Source organism: Pelodiscus sinensis, chromosome 6, assembly GCF_049634645.1.
Source record: "Pelodiscus sinensis isolate JC-2024 chromosome 6, ASM4963464v1, whole genome shotgun sequence".
NCBI classification, from domain to species: Eukaryota; Metazoa; Chordata; order Testudines; family Trionychidae; genus Pelodiscus; species Pelodiscus sinensis.
Window position 1 is genome coordinate 18,917,003 of NC_134716.1, and position 22,414 is coordinate 18,939,416.

A 22,414-nucleotide genomic window follows, 5' to 3' on the forward strand; every position below is an offset into this window, starting at 1 on the left:
TACCACCAGGGATGCACTGAAACAAATACAATAACTTTAGGAAGACCTTCTGATGCTACCCTACCTAATAAAAAAAAATTTGTATTCGATTCATTCAGCTCTTTGGTTATTTTATTCCTATACCAGAGGGTGATTTGTCCATAACAAGATTTGTTTCTTCACAATATTTTATTGCTAAATAATTTAAAGATTCCTTTATCTATTTGATAGCTGACAACAATTGTGTTGACCCTCTCTTTGGGTATATTAATAGCTAAAACATCATTTTTACTTTAGTTGACTTTGAAACTTAAAGCCTGCCCAGATTCCCAAGGCAATTGTTCTTTTAATTAGGCTTCTGGATCCTGCAAATGTAACAGACATGAGCATCATAAAAAGCTATTTTGTGTTTTGATCCTGTTTACCAACAGGCTGTTGTTCACATTTATTGTAAATGACTCCATTTCCAAAGCAAACAGGGACAAGAGGCAACCCTGTGTTGTAATCCTAGAGAAATTAAAAAGAGGGGATTGAGTTACCATTAGCCCAAAATGATGCTTGAGAATGAGTAGAGAGGCCAATGTTCCTATAGAAAACTTATTTGTAAAGCCAAATGTTAGCAGAATCGAAGGCATTCCCACTCCTGTTGGTCAATGGCTTTTTCAGAAGTAGTACTCCCAAAATAACACTTTGGAACCTAAAGCTTTATTGGATTTTAAATTTTTTACCACAATTTCAACTTCCTTTGCAGCTATCTGCCTATCAAGAGGTGCCATATCCTGTGCTGAGTAGAGATGATTTCACACTTCTCAACTCTCTCTTTGTTTCAGGATTTTGATGGTTCTGAAGTGTACCAAATATTCAAAAAGCCAAGGCATTTTCTCTGCTTACGGAAGCTGTGCTGGATAGCATTGGTCTGCAAGTGGTGCACAGCTGGTTGCCAATAACCAGCTGCATGGTACCAATTAAGGATGTAAAGGAACAGTCGCTCCCCCCCAACCCACCCATTGCTACCTCTATCAGATAGAGGCAGCAAGGAGGGGGGAGAACAGAGAGATACTTAAGTGGCAGCACTTCACCGAGCCCGGGGTCAGCTGGGATGACCCCGGGGTCAGTGCGTTGCTGCTGCTTTGAAATGCTGGATGGAGTCTGGGGTTAGGTGGGGACTCCCCAACTGTCCTCGGGCTCCAGGTGGGCATGCCAGCTTTGAAATGTGCAAGAGGCCGCAGTGGGGCTCTTATGAATTTCAAAGTGGAAGTACAGCATGGAGCTTGGGGCCCATGCGAGACTCTGGGGAGTCCCCTGCTGACCCCAGGCTCCATGGGGCACTTGTGCTTTGAAATGCACAAGGGCCCCCACTGGGACTCTTGTGTATTTCAAAGTGGAAGCGCCAATGTGGAGCCCTGAGTCAGGGGGACATCCCGCTGTCTCTGAATGCCACATGGCATTCCAACTTTGAAATTCACAAGAGCCCCCACTGGGGTTTTTGTACATTTCAAAGGCGGAATGTGGACGTGCTTATGGACTAGTCAAATAGTCGGTGGAAATTCCATCGACTAGTAAATTAATCGCTACTTAACATCTCTAGTACCAATACAGACCAAATAGGCAATGGAATAGGAGATGTTCTGGGTGAAGTTCAATTCTTGGTTGATTTGTCACATCTGGTAACTGACCTGGAAAAAGGAGAGCAACAGGTTATAAGATACCTGATGTGTATGGAGGCTGCTAAGCAGAGCTCTTCCACTTTCCCTCTCTCCCTTCCCATTCCTCACATTCTTTGGTGCATAAATACTCTGAGGTCTGTATAAAGGAGGTATACAGTCCGTTGTAGTCAATTTCATGGTCATAGGGTTTCAGAAATCATGAATTTGATCATTTCAGCTATTGAAATCCTATTGAAATCCGAAACTTTGCAGTGTCATAATTGTAGAAGTCTTAACCCAAAAGGTGAGGGTGAGAGAGGTTGCAAGGTTATTATAGGGAGGGTTGCAGTACACTTGGCTTCTGCTGGAGGCTGGCTCCAAAGCTGGGCAACTGGAGAGGGGCAGCTGATGGCTGGGATCTCAGCTTTGAAGGCAGCGCCATGGCCAGCATCAGTGCAGAAGTAAGGATAAGGATGGTATAGTATTGCCACTTGTACTTGATAGGGATGTAAGAGACTAGTTTTACTAGTCGACCCACCGATAAGCAAAAGTAGCAAGGGGGGGAGTAGAAGCCACTGCTGGGAGGAGCTGGCTTAAAAGTCGGTTCCCCTAGCACTGTCTTATCTCTGGGGGGGAAGGGGGGGGTTGCAGCATAGACTGGGCGCGAGCTCGTATTAAGAGCCTGCTGGACCTTCGGTCAGCAGCTGATGCTCTCTAGCAGTGCAGAAGTAAGGGTAGAAATACCACGACCCCACTAAAGTAACTTTGCAACTCCTGTCCCCACCCCTTCACAACTCTGTTTTAGGTTAAGAACCCCAATTTGAGAGATGCTGGTCTCCCCCACGATATCTGCATAGTAGATGGTGAAAGCACATTACAAATGAGATTTCAAGGGCTGAGACACATTTTTCAAGGCCGTGAATTTGGTAGGACCCTAGGTAAGGCAGGATTTCTGAATTCTTCAGATGTATGCCAGGCTTCCTACTAGGAATGTACATAGTTAATTTGTTACCCTGTAAGCATGTCCCTTACCAACATGCTTCCCAGGGTAACCAATTAACTGGCTGGGGGCTGCTCTGGCTGGCATGGTGTGGTGGGCTTGGCCTGGCCTGGTTGGAGCAGCCTGTGGCACACTGGGCTTGGTTGGGCTGCTCGATTCCAGCCGGACCAACTGGCCGGTGCCGCAGGTGTGGGGTGTTCCAGGTGGGGGCAGCACATGGCACGCTATCATGGTTAACGGGTTAAACATGATGTTTAACCAGTTAATTTATTAACTGGGATTCACATGTATACTTCAGACTCCTAGAGGATTCATGATGTAAGCACAGTGAAGCTTCTAGTCCAAATAAGAATGATGGCCAAGACACTTTCTGGCTAATAGAGGGTTGTAGAAAGTTCTTTGTCACAGGAGCTAAATGTCCGAGATAACATCACTTTACTCATCGTGGGAAGTGGCCCATTTACATTTTACAACCTAAGGCTGGTACCACGATCAAAAGAGTCTGATACCTAAAGGGGGAGGGGAGTCTGAGTGCTTTACTCTGTTGATGCATTACTTCCTTGCCTTTATTCAGTTGTGAGGTAAAACTTGAAGCATTCTATTCTTACCCAGTGGGCAGGCTAATAAATCTGTCATGACGCTTTGAGAAATCATAGATGCTATCCTTACTGTGTGTCTGTAATTGTCAGCTTTGGGATATTATCAAGGCTGAACAAAAGTAGAAGAAAATTCAGGTATTGACATGTGTAGAATCATAGGGATACCTCAGGAGGTCATCCAGTCCAATGCCCTGCCCAAAGCAGGACCAACCCTAATTAAATCATCCCAGCCAGAGCTTTGTCAAGCTAAGACTTAAACCTCTAGGGATGGAGATTCTACCACTTCCCTAGGTAAACCATTCCAGTACTTCACCAGGTTTTTAGTTAAATTGTTTTTTCTAGTATCCAAACTTGACCTTTGCCACTGCAACTTGAGACTATTGCTTCTTGTTCTGTCATCTGTCACTCCTGAGAACAGCCTTTCTCCGTCCTCTTTGGAACCTCACTTGAGGCAGTTGAAGGCTGCTATCAAATCCCCCCCCCCCTTCACCCTTCTCTTCTGTAGACTAAATAGGCCCATATCCTTAAGCTTCTCTTCATAGGTCCATATGCTCCAGCCCCCTAATCATTTTAGCTTCCCTTTCCTGGATCCTGTCCAATGGGCCCATCTCTAGTAATGTTAAATATTGATTAATAAACTGAGTAGTTTATTTTCATTATGTGTTCGATTAGTCAATAAGGACTAGCACGCGTTCCACCTTTGAAATGTACAAGAGCCCCAGCAGGGGCTCTTCTGCATTTCAAAGACTGAAACACTGCATGGAGCCCGGGGCCAGCAGGGGACCCTGGGCTTGGCAGCAGGGGGGGGAAGCAACTAGTTGACTATCTGATAAGCTTTTGCTGATCCACATCCTTTGTGTAGTGTGGTAGAGCCAGAACTGGACACGATACTCAAGATGTGGCATCACCAGTACCAAATAAAGGGGAATAATCACTTCCCTAGATCTGCTGGCAATGTTCCTACTAATGCACCCCAATATGCTGTTAGCCTTGTTGGCTATAAGGGAACACTGTTGACTTAAATCCAGCTTTTTATCCACTGTAATCCCCAGGTCCTTTTCTGTCTAAGTGCTGCTTAGCCAGTTGGTCCCCAGTTTGTATCAGTGCTTGGGATTCTTCGGTCCCAAGTGTAGGACAATTTCAAGCGAAGTGCCCCACGGATCAGTTCTGGGGTTGGTTTTGTTCAACATCTTTAATAATGACTTGGATGAGATGATAGATTGCACTCTCACCAAGTTTGGGGGAGAGATAGATACATTGGAAGGTAGAAAAAGGGTCTAGAGTGACCTAGACAAATTGGAGGGTTGGGCCAAAAGAAATCTGATGAGATTCAACAAGGACAAGAGCAAAGTCCTACACTTGGGACCTAAGAATCCCAAGTACTGATACAGGCTGGGGACCGACTGGCTAAGTAGCACTTAGACAGAAAAGGACCTGGGGCCCTGATCTGTGCTCAGATCTGTAAAGGAACAGTTAGATGTCCCTCCTTTTTCATAGGCCCTGAGTACAAGTTGGCACAGGCACCCAAAAGCCCTTTAACAGTGTAGGCCTAGGCCCAGCCCATGCCCTGGCTTCATGGCAGGGCAGAGACACAAATAACAATTCACTGTTTTAGGTAGGACAGCTGGTGCAGGTTGGTGCAATACAGTTTACAGTATCAGCCCTGGCTGCAGGCTGAGTAAATAATTTATAAAGCTCGGCCCTTGGTCAGGGCGGGGCAACAAACAGTACAACAGTTGACCAGTTTTAAGGCACAGGCCTGTTAGTAGTGGAGCAGGCTTGGGTCTACTCACTGGGGGAGAGCCAAGAAGCGCAGGCGTTTTCACCCCTATCAGGGGGAACCTGCCCCCCCAAGGTGAGAGGTGGCAGGGGGGATGCAGGCTCACCTGCTCCATTCCGTCCCAGCCCAGGGCCCTAAGAGCAGCAGAGAGCATGACTGCAATATGCTGACCAGGTCAGTGGGGATCCTGACAGCAACACGCTGCCCAACTGACCTCCATTTCTTCAGCCAGCCCGGGGTCGGCTACCCCTGGGCTGCTTCCTGGTTCCTGCTGGGGGCCTATCGGGGTCCACAACTGTTCCATGGGCTTCACCGGGGACAGAGGTTCTGGCAGTGTGTCAAAGTAATAGTTTTCTTTTGTATGATTGTTCTGGGGTATATTGCAATGTCATTCCCAAGACCTCTTTCTTGTGGGCTAAGAGATACTAAACTACAACTTTGGGTACATCTATCCTGCACGGATATTTCAAAATAAGCTATTCTGAAATAGTTATTCCAAAATAGCTTGTTCTGAAATAGCACATCCACACTGCAGAGAAGCCTCAAAATTAGTCCAAGCCAGGCTTCCCTAATGTAGACGTGCTATCTCTATTTAGAGCTCCAGGAGGCATTGGGGAGGAATAACAGAGAATGGCCCTGGGGAGGGGCTATTTCAAATAGCTGCAGTGGAGCATCTACACATGCCTTATTTCAAAATAGCTATTTTGGAATAGGTGTTATTCCTCGTAGAATGAGGTTTACAAATTTTGGAATAAGCCCTCCATTATTTAGAAATTATTGCAAAATAACGGAATGGCCATGCGTACACTAGCATTGTTATTTTGCAATAATACTAGTTATCTCGAAATAACGGTGCAGTGCAGACTCACCCTATGTTTCAGTTTATACCTCTGTATGTTTAACCAGAATTCTTTGGCTGGCTGGCATCTTTCCATTACTGTTCTCATCTGCTACATTAAGCTTTCCATGCCTTGCTTTTGTTTCACTTTTAAGACCACTCCTTTTTCTTTGACTTAAGATTTCTTTCTTCGTTTATAACTGAGCTGATCATAGGGGTAGTGCACTGTCAAAATGAACATTTTAAAACTGAGTTTCAACTACTGTGTTTCAACAGATTCTGCAGGGTAGTGGTGAGTGACATAGTTTGTTACAATTTGTAGGCTGGTTAAACACTAGCCGGTATGATCTCTCTTACATAATGGAGAACAGAGGTCTAAAAGAAATGCTGGCTGAAAGGACTTTGAAAGGAGAGCTGAAAGCAATACTGTACAGGAAATTAACTCACTGGTCAAGGAAGTGCAATTGAGCTGATGGCAGTCATTAATGTTCTTGTAATGAGGGGCATATAAGGAATGTTGCTCAACATCTAGTGTGGTGCCAATTAAATAACATAAAGGTGGAATTTCAAACAAATTAGTAGCACTTGTACCTGAGGGGAATTCTTGTGAGGTAGAAATTAATTGTCACACTCTAAAGAAAGCAAAATGGTCTAACCATTCCCTGTGAAAACTGTTTATATAATGAAGCTTGTAATATAAAATCTGTAATAAATCTAGGGAAGTCTGTTATTGAAGATTATCTGGGAATTATTTAAATTTAATCGAAAAGAATTTTGGGGCAAGATGACTTGAGCCACATAAAGTTTCAGAAAGTAAACGTGGTGCTGATTCTTTAACATTCACTAAGTTGTCTGTATGTTGTAATTCAGAGAGCTAAACACAACCATTCACAAACATTGTATTGTTAGTTATATATGGCAAAGTGGAATAATCTGTGCTTGGGCTTTGCCTTTCAAGCCTAAAAGATAATTAAACCTTCTTTTCCCCAATGTCCCCCTCTTTCTGTTTTGGTTTTGTTTTAGATTTAAAATAGAGGCATATGAATGAAACATTTCAATCTTCAAAATAAAAACTTAATGTACCACTGAGCCTGCCTACCTGCCCTCTCTCACTACCTTGTCTTGCTAAGCCAGAACCTCTAGTCTCCTACAAAGATGGCACAAAGTTGAGAGAGAGCCCATAGCAGAGCAAGACAGTCACCGGGTTCCACTCAGCTCTGGGAAGGATCTGTCAAATGGACTTGATACAGAAGCCAGATGCACAGCCCCAATCAGGCCAGAACCCTGTTCTTACACAGAATGAGCTCATAAGTTCACTTGCTTTATCAATGGAAGAGAGAAATGCACAGTTCTTGTCCCGCCAGGTAACAGTTACTTACACTGGGTTTAATAATTGGGGGTATGTCTACACTACCCCGCTAGTTCGAACTAGCGGGGTAATGTATGCATACCGCACTTGCTAATGAAGCCCGGGATTTGAATTTCCCGGGCTTCATTAGCATAAGCGGGGAGCCGCCATTTTTAAATCCCCGCTGCTTCGAACCCCGTGTAGCGCGGCTACACGGGGCTCGAACTAGGTAGTTCGGAATAGGCACCCTAGTCCGAACTACCTAGTTCGAGCCCCGTGTAGCCGCGCTACACGGGGTTCGAAGCAGCGGGGATTTAAAAATGGCGGCTCCCCGCTTATGCTAATGAAGCCCGGGAAATTCAAATCCCGGGCTTCATTAGCAAGTGCGGTATGCATACATTACCCTCCTAGTTCGAACTAGGAGGGTAGTGTAGACATACCCAAAGAGATTTTATTAAATGTAAAAAGCAGGATTTAAATGATTGCAAGTGATAACAGATGAAAGCAATTACTAGGCTAAATAAAACAAAACATGCCAGCTCAGCTTAATGCTCCAAGAAATTGGTTACATGCAATTTCTTACCCAGCAGTAGTTCTAATTATCTTTTCTTACAAGCTAGGCAGCCTCCTACCTTGGACTCGATCCTTCCCTGTTACATCTTTGATATTTCCAGCTGTTGTGTAGGTGGTAAGTTGGGGGGGGGGGTGGTCTTGGTGTCTGTAGGGTTGCCAGTGTCCGGTATTTATCCGGATGGTTCGGTATTTGCGGGCTCCGTCTGGGTAAAAAAAAAACCAGGAAATACGGGACATGTCAAATGTCCGGTATTTCCTGTTTCTATCCTACGGAAGCCCAGTGGGGACAATTTTCCCCTGCAGTATCTGGCGGGGGCAGGGGAATGAGGAGCATGGCAGAGTAGTAGTGAAAGGGAGACTGGGGGGGGCACTTGCAAGGTGCCATGCTGGGGGGGGGGGCAGAGTGCATGCTGCTCTAGCCCCCATGACCAGCAAAGACACAGGAGCTGGCCACATGATGACTCTCTCTATACCAGCCGTGGCCAACCTGTGCCTCGCAAGCCGCATACAGCTCTTTCCTCCAAAAAGTATGGCTCGCGAAGCCGCTCCTGTGCCCCCCCGCCTGCTCGCACCCCCTTTGACTTCTGTGCTTACCAGTCCAAGCTGTGGGGTTTTAAAAATGGTGCCCGAGATGGAGGCCATCTTAAAGGGGTCAGCCTCCTTTTAAAAAAAAAAATTTTTTTTGTTAAATCATCTGGCAACCCTAAGTGTCTGGCCTCTGCCAACTCCCCATGTTGTTTGGTTTCCTGCCTATAAAGAGATTTTGCCCAAGGCAGGAATCCTCTGTGTTCAGCTTTAACCCTTTTACAACCACGTGGAAAAGTACCATATCCAAAATGGGTTCCAGTATCCGCTGACCTGGCTGCGTAGGACCAACCCTAGTCCAGGCTGCCAGGAAAAACAAGGCTATTCATGGATGATTATCTTGAGTACTGGGCCATCCAGTTTCTTGAGTTACTGCTTAATGGCCTTCAATAGGAAATTTAGTTGTATAAACCAGTTATACACTATACTTCTGCCTTCGAATGATATTTGCAAACAAATAGAATGTACACATTCAGCTGGTTAAAGACTTTACAATGACTGGTCACATTCCATGTTTTGCATAAAGCATATTTGAGTAAGGCATAGTCATATTCAAAAAATATTTCCATAAAAATGGGGGTGCAATGTCACATTGACAAGTCAAGTTTATTTTAAATGTTTGGTAATGTTGGAGAGAGTTTCCTAAAAGGCTCGGGGAGGAAAAAGTAGGCAAAGGGGAATCAACACAGTACATGGCTGTCTTTTAAGATGACAAAACAGGTTTGTTAAACATCCTTCTCATCAGGAGAAAGGGAATTTGATGTTTATGTAGGCTTGTTAAAAATGTATATTTTACAGAATCCATTCAGGGTTAAGAAATACATTTGGGTGTTTGGTGTCTCATCATGCTCACTGTAGCAAAATGTGTGCCAAACCAGTTTACTTAAGCTTACTTAGCATGCGATGAGATGGGAGGATTTGATGCTTTGTGAAAAGTGGAATGAGATGGTTAATTGTTTACTCGTGAATATTTTAGACTTCAATAAATGGAGTGACTATTTACTTTGTGATTGTTTTGTGTGTGTGTGTGTGTGTGTGTGTGTGTGTGTGTGTGTGTGTGTGTGTGTGTGTGTATGGGGGCTCTGGCAAAATCATTGCCTTGTTATTGAAGGCTCTTTACTGAAGTGGTAAGTCGGGTGCAAGAGTAGCAGTGTAGAAGATATTATAACCATGCAGTAAGCAATGAACCAACATTAATTGTACTATTAAACAATAATAAAATACCATTTATTTAAATATCCATGGATATTCTCTGTTTTCAAAAAAGTTGATTTCATTTACAACAGAGACTCAATCTGTATTTTTAATTAAAAGTAGTTGCACTGTAAAAGCAAAAGCAATAGTATCTTTCAATTCACTTAATCCAAGTACTGAAATGAAATCTCTTTATCATGAATTTACAAACTTAGAATTATGTACAAAAATGCATTAAAAAATAAAGCAATATAAAACTTCTGCGCTTACAAGTCTATTCAGACCGCCTACTACTTCATCTCAGGCAAACAAGTTGTTTACATTTGCAGGAGAAAATGCTGCCTGCTTCTTGTTTACAATATCACCTGAAAGTGAGAAGCATTCACATGTTACTGTTCTTGTCGTCATTGCAAGATATTTGTGCCAGATGTGCTAGACATTCATATGTCCCTTTATGCTTCAAACACCATTCCAGAGGACGTATGTCCATACTGATGATGGGTTCTGCTTTTATCTCTAGTGGGAATTTTTTGCAGGGGTAAGGATTTCAGGGTCTTCGTAAATGCTGCTATCATTCTCAACAAAATGTTTTAAAGATTTTGGCTCTTTGAATGCTAGAGCTGGTTGACACTTTCTAATAGATTTTTTTTTTCTGCTGAAACAAGTTGAATCAGAAATTTTGAGAGAAAATGTCATTTGCTGACAAACGACAAAATGAAATGAAAACATTTATTTCATTTCCAATTGAACAAATTTTGCTTTTCAAAAGCCAAAACATTTTCAGTGTTGCCCTCCTCATTTTTTTTCCTGTCTTGGGCACTGTTGGTTGGCTTCGGTTTTTTCCTTTTTCTGCTGTAGCTTTTTTTGTCAGCGTTGAGTGGGGAAAGTAAAAAGTGAGTGCATCCTTTTTTGGGGAAAAAAATTAATGAAAATATAGGTTTTATATAGAGTAATGCAAACAATTTTAGTATTTTTTTTCTAAGGTAGTATCTCATTTTTACCCTTTTTTCTAACAATAACAAAATCACCTAATATATTAAGAAAAAACAAACAAAATAAAAAAACTATCAAAAGACTTTACTAAAATTTTATTTCTGATTTCTGTGCTCCTCTCTAGTCCCCAATGCACTTAAATGCATAGTCTGCAGTAAAAGGTTTTTCAAAGTAATCTGTCACAGAGCAGAAAGGGAGATATACCATGAGAATATTAGAACAAAAAGGAGAAAGGAAAATGCACCAGTTGGGTGGTGTCACTTTCTAGTAGCCCAAGTAAATTTTTCCCCATATACAGTACCAATATTTCAGTTTCCCCGTTGAGTGAAGTATATCTCTATCTGATGCCTATCCTTTTTACTGTGTCTGTATGTCTGTCTCCACTCTGTATAGAAACTGGGGTGGGATCGCACTTGTAAGTCCTGGAGTTCCGGAAGGGAAATCCCTCCTTTCTGTGTTGCCAGATGTTAACCTTCACTATTGACCTGGTGATAATTCAGTATCCCTTCCCCACAGAGTTAATTTTAATTGTTTCCCCAGCTTTCTTTCTCATAAGAAATGATGAGTTTTCCTTACTTTTGTGTTAACTCTTGTGCTGTTTGAGAGTTGCATCTTCTTATTAGTGTACTCTGTACAGACCCCTTCTTTTGCACGTTTATTTCTGTATAATTCTGTGAACTAGGGAAGTACAGTAAAATGTGCTCTGTGTGTTTGTCGAGATATACACACTGAAAATAACCTCAAGATACCTAACTCATTTTAAAAAGGTGTGTAGGTGCATTTGTGACATCAGCAGTAATTGATCTGCTCATCACATGGCTTACTTCAGTTCATTTGCATACACCTGCATAAAATTAAGTTCAAGTGGCTTCCCCCATTTCAAATAAGGCTTGGAAGTGGGAGGGCATGGCAACACCTTATTCCCGTAATCATGGAGTCTTGTTGCTGTTCTTCTTAATTATGTTTTTTCTTTATCCTCTGGTGACTTCTGATGGTACACTGTGGTGGGGATTTCTTTTTGTCATTGCTTTTGTTATTGGAAACCTCTTGTTTTCTTTCAGTTGATTTGAGGAACTTTTAAAATTGACTTAATTTGCTATCCTAGAAGACAATAAAGCAATCTAAGCTCTAAATATAACAAAGAACAACAAGAAAAGGACTGTTGCCAGATTATCAATAGCAGTATTGGGAATTAATTTCAACATAAGTATAAAAAAAAAAGCAGATTTTGGAGAGGGACTCCCTCAGTGAAGAAAGGTCAGTATTTATTTTTTGTAAAAGAAGAGATTTGCAAACACCTGCTAATTCAAATCCTGGGATGGAAAGAGGGAAGGTAATCGCTGTTAAATCATGAGTACTGATCAGTCTTACTAAATCAGAGGCTATTATTCCAGTTTGTTGCCTAATCTACAGCTCTGATGTTGCCACCGTTATTCACTTGCTAGTTTTACAGGTTAACTGAGATTAATGTTGTGGCATAGTCAGACATCAGTTGCTTACTTGATTTCCTATCAGATGCCATTGCTGAAGAAAACCAAGCAACTACCCATCAAGGTTTTGAAGACTATTTGGAAGGATTCTGAGTTAAACTTGACTTGCTTTCTAAGATCTGAATTGGTACTGCCTCTCTAGTATTGTAAAGATTTTGATACTACTTCAGAGAGCATATCATGTCTTAACATTATTCTGATTTTTTTTTTTGTCTTTTTCCCTTGACATTTTGTGAATTGCTGCACAAGGCCCTGGTTTTAGCAAGGTTTTTAAATGAATGACTTTCTTGAAGTATGGGAGTGTAGAACCTATATCTTATTGAATCTGCACTTAAATTAATAATGCTTTCATAATTCTCATGCCTTCTACTTGCCACTTACACTGTAGATTTTGCAGAAGTATGTGTTACACAGCTTTTTGGTCGTCTTATTATACCTCTTTCACTGAGGTAATGTAGAGTCTAAGTATCCCATTTCTTTTCCAGTCGTACAATGTATGAGTTTGGTGTAATATCTGTTGAATTATTTTTAATATCTCTCTCACTTATGACACAGCCATGAGGTCATAATCATGAATCCTAGTCTTGTGATGTGGTAGGTAAAAGGTTATTTATTTTGTCTTTAGCTGACAGCAAAATGTTTGTATTGGTCTCAAAGAAATGTTGTATACCAGATAGTTTGTATAATCTATATTAATGATCGTTTGTATATGTGTATATCTATGGCTCAGTGTCATAGCCCATCTTGGGGTGGGTGGGCTAGAATGTGTGGTGTGGGAGCAGGACAGGAGGGATGGGGCCATCTCCTCCCCCGATTCCCCGTCCCAGCCGGAAGGACATTCTGGCTAGGGGACCCAAAGATGCACCCAGAGAACAGGGTTGGAGCATGGGTGCTTGTTCGGTTGTTCTGCCTGCCTGGTGCTCTATCCTGGAAATACTGTTCCAGTGTGAATTCTAGCCCTAGTACTTCCACTCCCGGCTGGAGCACCAGGGTGGAGTGGGGTAAGCCCCCACTCTTCTCTCTGGCTGGAGTGGCAGGGTAGAGCACAATAAGCGCCGACCCTGCTCTCTGGGTAGGGCACCAGGTGGGCTGGTGGAGGTGGATGCCAAGTGGGTGGGCCACAGCCCACGTAAGCCCATTCATGGCTATGCCTTAGATATGGGTTGATATGTGTTCTAACACAAAGCAGATTTTTAACATTAATAGCTGCAGACACACAAGCAGACATTAATACAGTTGATACACATTGTCCGGTGGATAACACTGTGTTTCTTTAGCTGACAGTGAGATGTTTGATAATGTTCTCCAAGAAATGTAACAGGTAAAACAGCCATAGGGTCTTAACACTCACCTTCTGACAGGAAAAGGAGATGCACCTATGGATCTGCAAAAGGGGGAACTGTGTCCATGAACAAACCCCCAAGAGTCACTTGATGGATCCTGAGCCATCTTTGTATCTGTCCAGATCCTACTCTGTCCTGGCAGTGCAAATTTAAAGGAGCCATGCTACTGTTGACTGGCTACCCTATGGGTCCATGTACACTATTCTCTTACTGAGGTGGCTAGAAAAAATGGAGAATTGAGTAGTTGCTTCCCAACTTGCTTATTCCCCTTGACTGTGCATAGCTCGCCAAACATACATGATTACTATGGAAAGCAATTGTGGGCATGGCATAGATCTGGAGGAAAGGGGCTGAAGGAAACTGACGCCTTACACTCAGCTGCCCTCTTCCAAATGTACTGTCTATTCCTGACCAGTATTTGTGCTCTTATGATCAACTCCTCAGAAAGGATGATACGCACCTTTGTATGTTTAAAAGCGCAAATACTGCTTTTCAGTTCCATGTTTACTTGAATGCTTATAAATAAAGTAATTTCTTCAGCTAAAATGTGTACATAAAATGGAAGGCAAATTATTAATGAAATCTCACAATATAAACTATAGAAGGGTAGCTGTGTTGGCCTGGAACTTTAAAAACAATGAGTAGTTAAGTGGCACCTGAGAGACTAACCAAAATATGAGCTTGCCTGAGGAAGTGGGTTTTACCCGTGAAAGTTCATGATTTTATATATTTTGGTGAGTCTCTAAGGTGCCACAGGGCTATTAGTATAAAGTATTGTGACTTTCTAATTTTGGAGTGCTTATGATGATGTCATTGTCAAATAAGTTTTGGTTAGAATTTATTGCATAGAAGTTTTTCCATTGTAACAAGTCATCTGAAAAAAGCTTAAATTTCACAATTCAACTGCAGCTAGCTAAAATATGTCTTAGACCATTTTAAAAATAGTTTGGGGTATAGCTGTATGTCAGGTCTTGACTTATAGCTTGCATTTATTTCATTGTGATATTTCCAGACATTCAGATAAATCTGTGCATGTAACAGCAGCTAATCTTAGTAGTCATACATAAAAGTGATCCAGAGTTGAAACTTTTTTATGTTTAATTTTATATAGTGCCTAGTTATGCTGGTGATTGGATGTTTTATCAATATACAAATACACAAATGTAACTCTCAAATTAATTTTGCTTTAAATAAATAGTTTTGTATCAGTATAATGTGGAACATAATCAGCAGATCAGGCAAAATGAAAACAGGCGAACATTATGTAGAATGGAGAATGGGCAGTTCTTTCCCATCTGTGACTCCCCTATGTGATTTGTAAGCCAGATCCCTTTCAGCCAGACCAGAGATGTGATGGAATTAATTACACCAGTAGATGCAAAACGTAAAATGAGAAACACTTAATGACTTAAACCAATTCAGTCCCTTTAATTGGAATAATAATCTTAGTTTGTTTACTTCTTAGCAAGCTTTTAACATTCTATTGATTGTCAGAGAGTGAGTTTCATACCGCACCAACATAGACTGGGAGACCTAGAGTAGAAGAAGAGGGGGGGAAAGGAATAAAATGCCATTTCAGAGAAAAAATTGAGGTGAGCACACTACGGTACTTAGATTACAGGACAGGCTCTTTAAAAACACAGTAGCAAATCCTCACTTCCCATTCACTGTATGTTACTCTCTAAGAAATGAGAAGTCAAGAGATTGATGTGATAGGATCCAAAACTAAATATAACTGTTAACAGTTTCATTTGGAACTTGAAGAGCTTTCATAAGCAGCAACACATCAACGAAGGATAGTAAAAGTGTTCATTTGTTTACATGAGAAGAAAGCCTGATAACTGTTTTATTTCCTAACATCAGAAATAGGCTGGCAGTCATATTCTCTCACACTTAGCAGTTTATTTCACATATTACTTATGACCCATTTTTAATATAGTCCCCTCATTCACTAGCGAGCTGAAGAAAAGCCCAACCAAAAGCATAAAGTTTAGAAAAATAGTTGGGAAAGCAAACTTGAGGGAGCAACTAAAATAATCAGAAAAATATAATACTAAATCAAAGACAGTAAAGCAAGATTATGAGAGGGATAAAACTAAGGTTGAGTTATGAAGCAGTGGGAAGACTAGAGGCTGGTTTAAGTGAATCAAGGAAATACTATTGTAAATGTCTGAAATGTCTTTATCCTAGCTGCTCTGCTTGTCTCCTTTTTGCTGGTGAACCATCCATCCTTCTTTTGCCTCTATTTTTGGAAATAGTACACTTCTTTCTGATGCATGAGCAGGTAACAAGTAAAAAGATATGAGTGAAGAGTTTTGTAAGTAAACTTATTGGGAATTTAACATTTTGGACTAAGCCTTTTACTTTTTTTCATGAAAATATAGAATAGGGATGCAGTATAGAGATGGCATTGTTATTAAGCGCAGGTTACATTTTTGTAGCATGTTGTCCTGTGTTGAGAAGAAAAGGCTTTCGGGTAATGATGTACTATCTGAACAGTTTTTATTCTCACTCTCTCGGACAGATTTACAGATAAAACGCTTGTCCATGACCTCAGGATGATTTCCGATCCCACAGAGTTTCTGAAGATATGCAACAGAAATTTAGTTGGCCAGTTGTGGCTAAGTGGAGGCACAGTGGGAAAAGGATGAGCAATTTCATCCAACTGAAGGCAAAATATGGCTTTTCATGCAAGATGAGGATTTATGTCTTCTTACTATGACATAACATAATTCAGAACCACTGCCTACTTCTTACTGTATGTGCAGCACCTATTTTATACATCTAAGAATTATGTTTGTTCCTACGGACTCAGATGTGTCAATACAGACGCTAGTAGTAAGAGCACAGCAACTTGTTTGCCCAAAAACTGATTGGAGAGACACACTGCAGTTCACAACAAAATACCCAAAGCTGTTTCCTTGATCTCTTAGAGAAAGGTCACAAGGAATTTTTCAGAAATGAATTTTGGAGGGTAGCTTTTAAACTGGAATAAAGGCATGTGCAAGCTATTGAATATTAGTAGGAAAGAGATGAAAGCTTTTACTGTTGCCTTAAAAAGTCAAAATATTCTGCAAAAATGATTTTGAAATGAAACGTACCAAAACTAATTTAGGAAGAGAGAGAAGCATGTGTTTTTAGTGACCTTGGGACTGAATAGGCTTGCTTTAGGGATTTGACAGGAATGGTTTGCAGACCAGAGAAATAAAAAGCATGTGTAGGAAGGATACAGTTACATTTGCTAGCTGGAATGAAAACAAGAGCATTAGCTTTCATTTAAAACTTCTGTAAGTTTTTTACAAAAAAAATTGTATTTGTCATTTGTTTGCCAAACTTGTAATTGTTGAATGTCCAGACACCTCTTCTTCCTCCATCTTGTCCCTTGATTTATGATAAGGAAAGGTTATCCTCTTGTGAAGTGATGTGAAAGTACCTATAGCACTGACAGAATAGACAGTAATGTAATAGCACATTGCCTCTCTGTTGGTAGCCTAATGGAGGTCTTGCTTTATTGACCTGTTTATAGTGGTTGCATCGGCTGTGATTTTCTTTTGATGGAAAAGCTTGGTAAACTTCCATAAAGAATTGCCAACCAAGTAAAAGAAATGGAGAGTATTCATTCATAAAACCTCGTTCACAATAATTTACATGGACAAAAGTTAAAAGAAATGAATACTACACAAAGCAATGTTCTGAGACTTCAGTGTTTAATGTCTAGTCTAGGTTGAATGGGATTCTGTCCCCATGTATATTTTTTGCTTAGTATGTAATCCCAACAACCCACTTTTTCTTCCTTTTTTCCCATTGATTTAAAAATATGTCTTGTAAAGTGCTTTTGAGATATTTGTATGAAAAGTGCTGTCTGGGTAAATGATCCAATCAGACATGATTTTAGAATATCTTTTCTCTTCCAAATGTAGTACCTGGTCTAGAAAGGTGCTGAGCACTCACAATTCCCATTGTGCTCAATGACAGCAGAGTGCTAAGGCCCCTGTATTGTGTGTCAGTATGTGCGAGAGGGGGACAGAGAGAGAGCAATTAATTAGGATAATTTTGCTGGCTCCTTATGCAAGTGGACAGATATATCTGTAAGTGCAGGTATTGCAGTATCTGCAACATATACTGTATATTGCCCCTCTAGAAAACCAATGCAGAGTTTTTCAGCTCAGAGTTGAGGAAATGGTGGCAATGCAATTTAATTAATACGGTTGTCATCTTGAGTTGTACTATGAGGTTTTCAGGAAAATAGAGTACCAGCTAGAAAAGCTTTATAAAAGTAAAGATAAGAGAAATTAGCAGCCTTAGTAATCATCTAGTATTGTGTTCTTGATTTTTATTCTAACCCTCAACTACAGGTTGCACCTCTTAAAAACCAGGACTCTCTGGTCTGGCAACATCCATGGGTTAGGAAGACCACCAATGTTTCAGGAGCAGAGAATCCCAGAGCCCTGCAGGGAGTGAGGGGGCCTGGGAGCATGGCCAGATGCCAGGGAGGAGGCCGGAGCATGGCACAGCTGTTCTGCCCATGTGGCCAGAAGATGGGAAGCTGCCATGCTGCTGGGGGGGATGGGGCAACCAGGAGCTGGGAAGCCTGGTGTATGGTTTAGCTGGGCGGCAGGGGTAGGAGGCTGGAAAGCTCAGCAGCCAGTTCAGCTGGGCTGGGGGGGTGGGGAGGAAAGGAGCTGGGAAGGCAGGCATGTGGTCCAGCTGCGCAGAGCAGAGAAGGCTGGAGAGCCAAGCGGCATTGGGGTGGTAGTAAGGGGGCAAGAAGCCTGGTGTGCACCCCAACTGGGCTGCCCAAGCGAGCTGGGAAGCCCAGTTGGGCAACAGGACAGGGGGCGGGCCAGCAGCAGTGGGGGGGCAGAAATGACCTCCTCTGGTCTGGCAAAATCCCTCATCTGGGACCAGTCAGGTCATGAAGGTGCCAAACTAGGGAGATCCAACTTGTATTAGTCGGTGATGTTCTTGAACAGGATGCAGGTTTGTTTTATGAGCAATGGTGTTGTAATGGTACATAAAAGCATGGTTATGAAGACTGAGGAGGGGGAGAGGGTGTGAAGTCATGCTCAGGACTCCCAGAATCAACACTGTGTTACCTCCCCACCTCAGCTTACCTCTCCTCAGGTCAGCTGTTAAGCTGCATGTCCACTCCCTAAGGTCTGTCTTAGAACATCTGGTCTATCTGTCTTACTGGCGTGCCCTTCGCGACTCTATACCTTGTCTTGCAGGTAACATTCATTGAACCACAGCTCCTGAGCTCCCCAGAGTCATCACACTGCAACATCCAGTCCCTTTTGCTGTGACACTCAAAGGAACGATCAGGTTTGCTGGCTCCTTAGAGACAGAAGATACCCACACCTGTTATTTTAGTTGGGGACTTACGCTCCACTTCAATACAGAGCATTGCGATGGCGTTGTCATAAAACAAGAATAATTGTATTAACAACGAACAAATATTTAAGAAAAACTAAGCAAGAATAAAAAACAACCCAGATGTGGTTACAAACATAACATGCTTTTTAGTGACTGGAATTTAATTTTAGCAAGTTACAATCTTTGCCTAAGCAATTTCTCCCTTGTAAGAAGTTTCCAGAAACTGGCAAGAGGGTCCAGCTGTCCTAGGTTCAAAAGGTGCTGTACCTTACCAATCACTCAGTGATGGATAACTAAAAAGTCCTTTTGCTCCCTCGACATCATTCAGAGATCATTGTCTCCGCCTTAAGAACCAGGAAGACTTCCTGGGAATACAGGCCTGGGAAGAGACAATGTTCTGATGGTGGGGAGGGAGGGCAGAAGGTGGAAGGGCGGTGCTGGGAGGAGAGAAAAGGTCAGTACCAGATGAGACTTTGTCTCTCTGAGCCCCTCCTCATCCCCCAAACCCTCCCACCCCGCTCTCTCTCCTGCACTGCCCCTCCCCATATCCCAAGGCCCTGTCCTGACTCTTGCACACCCCTACCATGTGCCAACTCCCTGTCCAGAGGGACCCAGGCAATGCTGTGTAAGTCTGCTAGTTTACTGTATTCACAAGTCTCAGGGGGTTATGATACCACACTAAAAACCTGACTCTCTCATTGGTGGTGTAGAATTCTACCAGCGCCCCTCAGCTATAGTATTGTTGCATTTAATTGGATGGGTTACCTTATTCTTAACACTGACAGTCTTAAAAAGATTTACCTTGTTTTTCTATAGTGCTAGTCATTCTATAATAATTTAATAATTGCAAAAAATAGTTCATATGGTGTGAGGCTGTATAATTACATTTATAGGTTCTGTGTGGTTGCAAGGTAGAGCCAAGACTAGCATTAACTCAGTCATATTCATCCTTTATGCCATAATGCAAGTTATAAAATAAATAGTAAGCTATTTATTAGAAAAACAGGACTAGAAGATGCTGCACACATAGAAGAAGGCAGACAACTGAACATTCTCTTTTTGTATTTCCACATTTGTAAGGTGTAAAATTCAAGTTTTATCAACACGTGTATTTCTACAGCTGTTTTTTTCTTTAAGGTATGAGAGAATATGAGAGAACTGTTTCATTCTGTGACTAAAAATTAAAAACTGAATGGGAATAAAGGTTTTTTAAAAGTGAATGGAATAAATGAGGGATGATTTCCCACTTGTGCTATTGTTGAAGCTCTCTCCTATTTAAGGATAAGTAGAATTTTCTATTGTGTTTTTGGTGTGAGGATGTGTATTTCAGTGAGACACTTAGTCTTTCAGCTTCAGGCTCTGTGCCTGTCAAATGGAGCAGAATATGAGAATGACGTTACTGGGTCAGACAAGTGGTCTGTCTAGCCCAGTATTCTGTTGATTCCCTGTGAACCATTTGGCACTGACCACTGAGAGAAGATGGAACAGGGTGATTTATTGGCAGCTTATAGCAATCAGAGTTTTAGGCATACTCAGAGGAAGGGGTTGAGTCCCTGAACGTCTTGGCTAATAGTCACTGAGAGGTAGCCGTGTTAGTCTGATCTTGGTAAAAAAAAAAAAAAAAAGCAGTCATGTAGCACTTTAAAGACTAACAAAGTAATTTATTAGGTGATGAGCTTTCGTGGGGAAGACCCACTTCTTAAGATCTGAAGAAGTGGGTCTTCCCCATGAAAGCTCATCACCTAATAAATTACTTTGTTAGTCTTTAAAGAGCTACAATACTGATTTTTTTTTGTTTTGGCTAATAGTGATTGATGGACCTATCTTCCATTAACTTATTGAATTCCTTTTGAAACCCAAATTATAGTTTTGGGCTTCTCAGTATACCCTGGCATTAAGTTCAATAGGTTGACTGTACATGTTGTGAAAGAACTACTACTTTTTGTTTGTTGTAATCTGGCAGTTTACTAAAATCATTGAGTGGTTCCTGGTTTTTGTGATGTGAAGGGGCAAGTAACACTTTTCTATACACTTTCTCCAACCTTTCATAATTGTATAGATCTCTATTATATCCCTTCTTAATTGTCTCTTTCTCAACTGAGCATTCCTAGTCTTTTTCATCTTTCCTCAGTTAGATGCTGTTCCATACCCCTGATCACTTTATTGCCCTTCTCTGTATTTACATGCCTATGTCAACCGACGGTCAGGGTAGTGAGTCCCTTATGACCGGCTGAAGTTCTTTTAAATTGTGCTTGGTTCTGTTACAGCAAGGACAGGACAGAAATTACACTAATAAGTTACTTACAGGTACCATGAAACCTTTTTGGTTCTCTGAGCTCTTATTAAATGCATGCAAAATAGACACATAGCAGGTATATATTCTCACCCCTGCGTTCCAGACTTGGCGTGGCCAGCGTCTTTCTCTCAATCCCTCGGGAAGAAGTAGGGCGAGGTTGGGCATCCCACAGACCTCGGGAGACAATCAATACCTGCCAGCAGGAATAGATGATTGGAGCTCAAATGGGGTGGGCTGCTGAACCTCTTTTATACCCCTTGGGTCATGTAGGCTTCTTCCTGGGCTCAAGTGGCCAATTAGGAAAAATGGCTTTGAACGCCAAGTTTCCCACGAAGGGTGCAAAGCATAATTCACACCTAGGAAAATGCAGACAATGGGCACCTCTGGTATGTGATGGGCGAAGATTTCTCTCCTGGGACAGTGCAGGCGTGTCAATTACTGGTCCTAGCCATCAGGGCGACAGGAGGCCCCAGGTCGTCAGCTAGCCCATTTACTGTTTGGTTTCTGTTTATGGTAGAGTCAGGGACAGGCAGCACACCTGCGTTCCCAGGGCATCAAAGGCTGACTGCCTTTCTCTTGCTCTCTGGGGGGGGGGGAGGGGGGGGACGGACTACAAGATGGGGTTCGTGGAAAACCAAGATGGGGTTTGTGTCTGGCTACAGCCTATTAGGGATGTAACCGGTTAGTCGGTAAGCATCACCCTGTAAGGGTGATGGTTACTGGGTAAGTGGTTAAACAGTGGCACAGCCAAGTTTGAGTAGTCCTCCGTTCATGGCATGACATGGTGGACCTGGCTGGGCCCAAGCACTCTGCAGCACGACCTGGCGGACAAGGTTGGGCCAGAGCAGCCCCATGCTGCAGATCCCAGATAACCAGTTATACTTAGTGTTTAACCAATACAGTTTTATAAATAGGATTTTGTCTCTAGTACCATGGATTTATATAGTATCATTGATATTTTCTGTCTTTTTAATCTCTTTCCCAATGGTTCCTAACATGGTTATCTTTTTTTACTGCTGCTGCACATTGAACAGGTGTTCTAGAGAACTAGTCACAATGACTCCAAGATCTTTCCTCATCGAGAACCCATTATTTTTAATGTTTAGTTGGGATTATGATTTCCAATGTGCATTCCTTTGTGTTGATTTCATCTGCCATTTTATTAGTCTCACCATTTTGTGAGATCCCATTTGTCACTCTTTACAATCGGGTTTGGATTTAACTATCTTGAGTTATTTAGAATGTTCTGCAAACTTTGCCTACTTATCGTTTTCCCCTTTTTTCCGGATAATTTATTGTTACAGTGAACAGCACTGTTCACACTACAAGAGGCACCTGTCATCCTTCACTGACCCCTCTGTTTACCTTGCCGTTGTG

The 22,414-nt window shown here is 41.9% G+C and overlaps 1 protein-coding gene and 1 long non-coding RNA gene across 3 annotated transcripts in view; one reads left to right on the top strand and one right to left on the bottom strand.

The window, feature by feature from the left end:
• The window catches only part of MLLT3 (MLLT3 super elongation complex subunit), a 222,342-nt gene that overhangs the window by 53,378 nt on the left and 146,550 nt on the right, over window positions 1-22,414 (top strand).
• Window positions 381-11,241, bottom strand: LOC112546930 (uncharacterized). Of its 2 annotated transcripts, XR_012904612.1 has the most exons (6): window positions 11,112-11,241; window positions 9,813-9,907; window positions 8,358-8,423; window positions 7,823-7,966; window positions 1,581-1,655; window positions 381-486 (listed from the first exon to the last, which is right to left on the bottom strand). It is a non-coding gene; the product is annotated as an uncharacterized LOC112546930 (long non-coding RNA). The 2 variants fall into 2 exon arrangements; XR_012904613.1 differs by lacking the exon at window positions 8,358-8,423.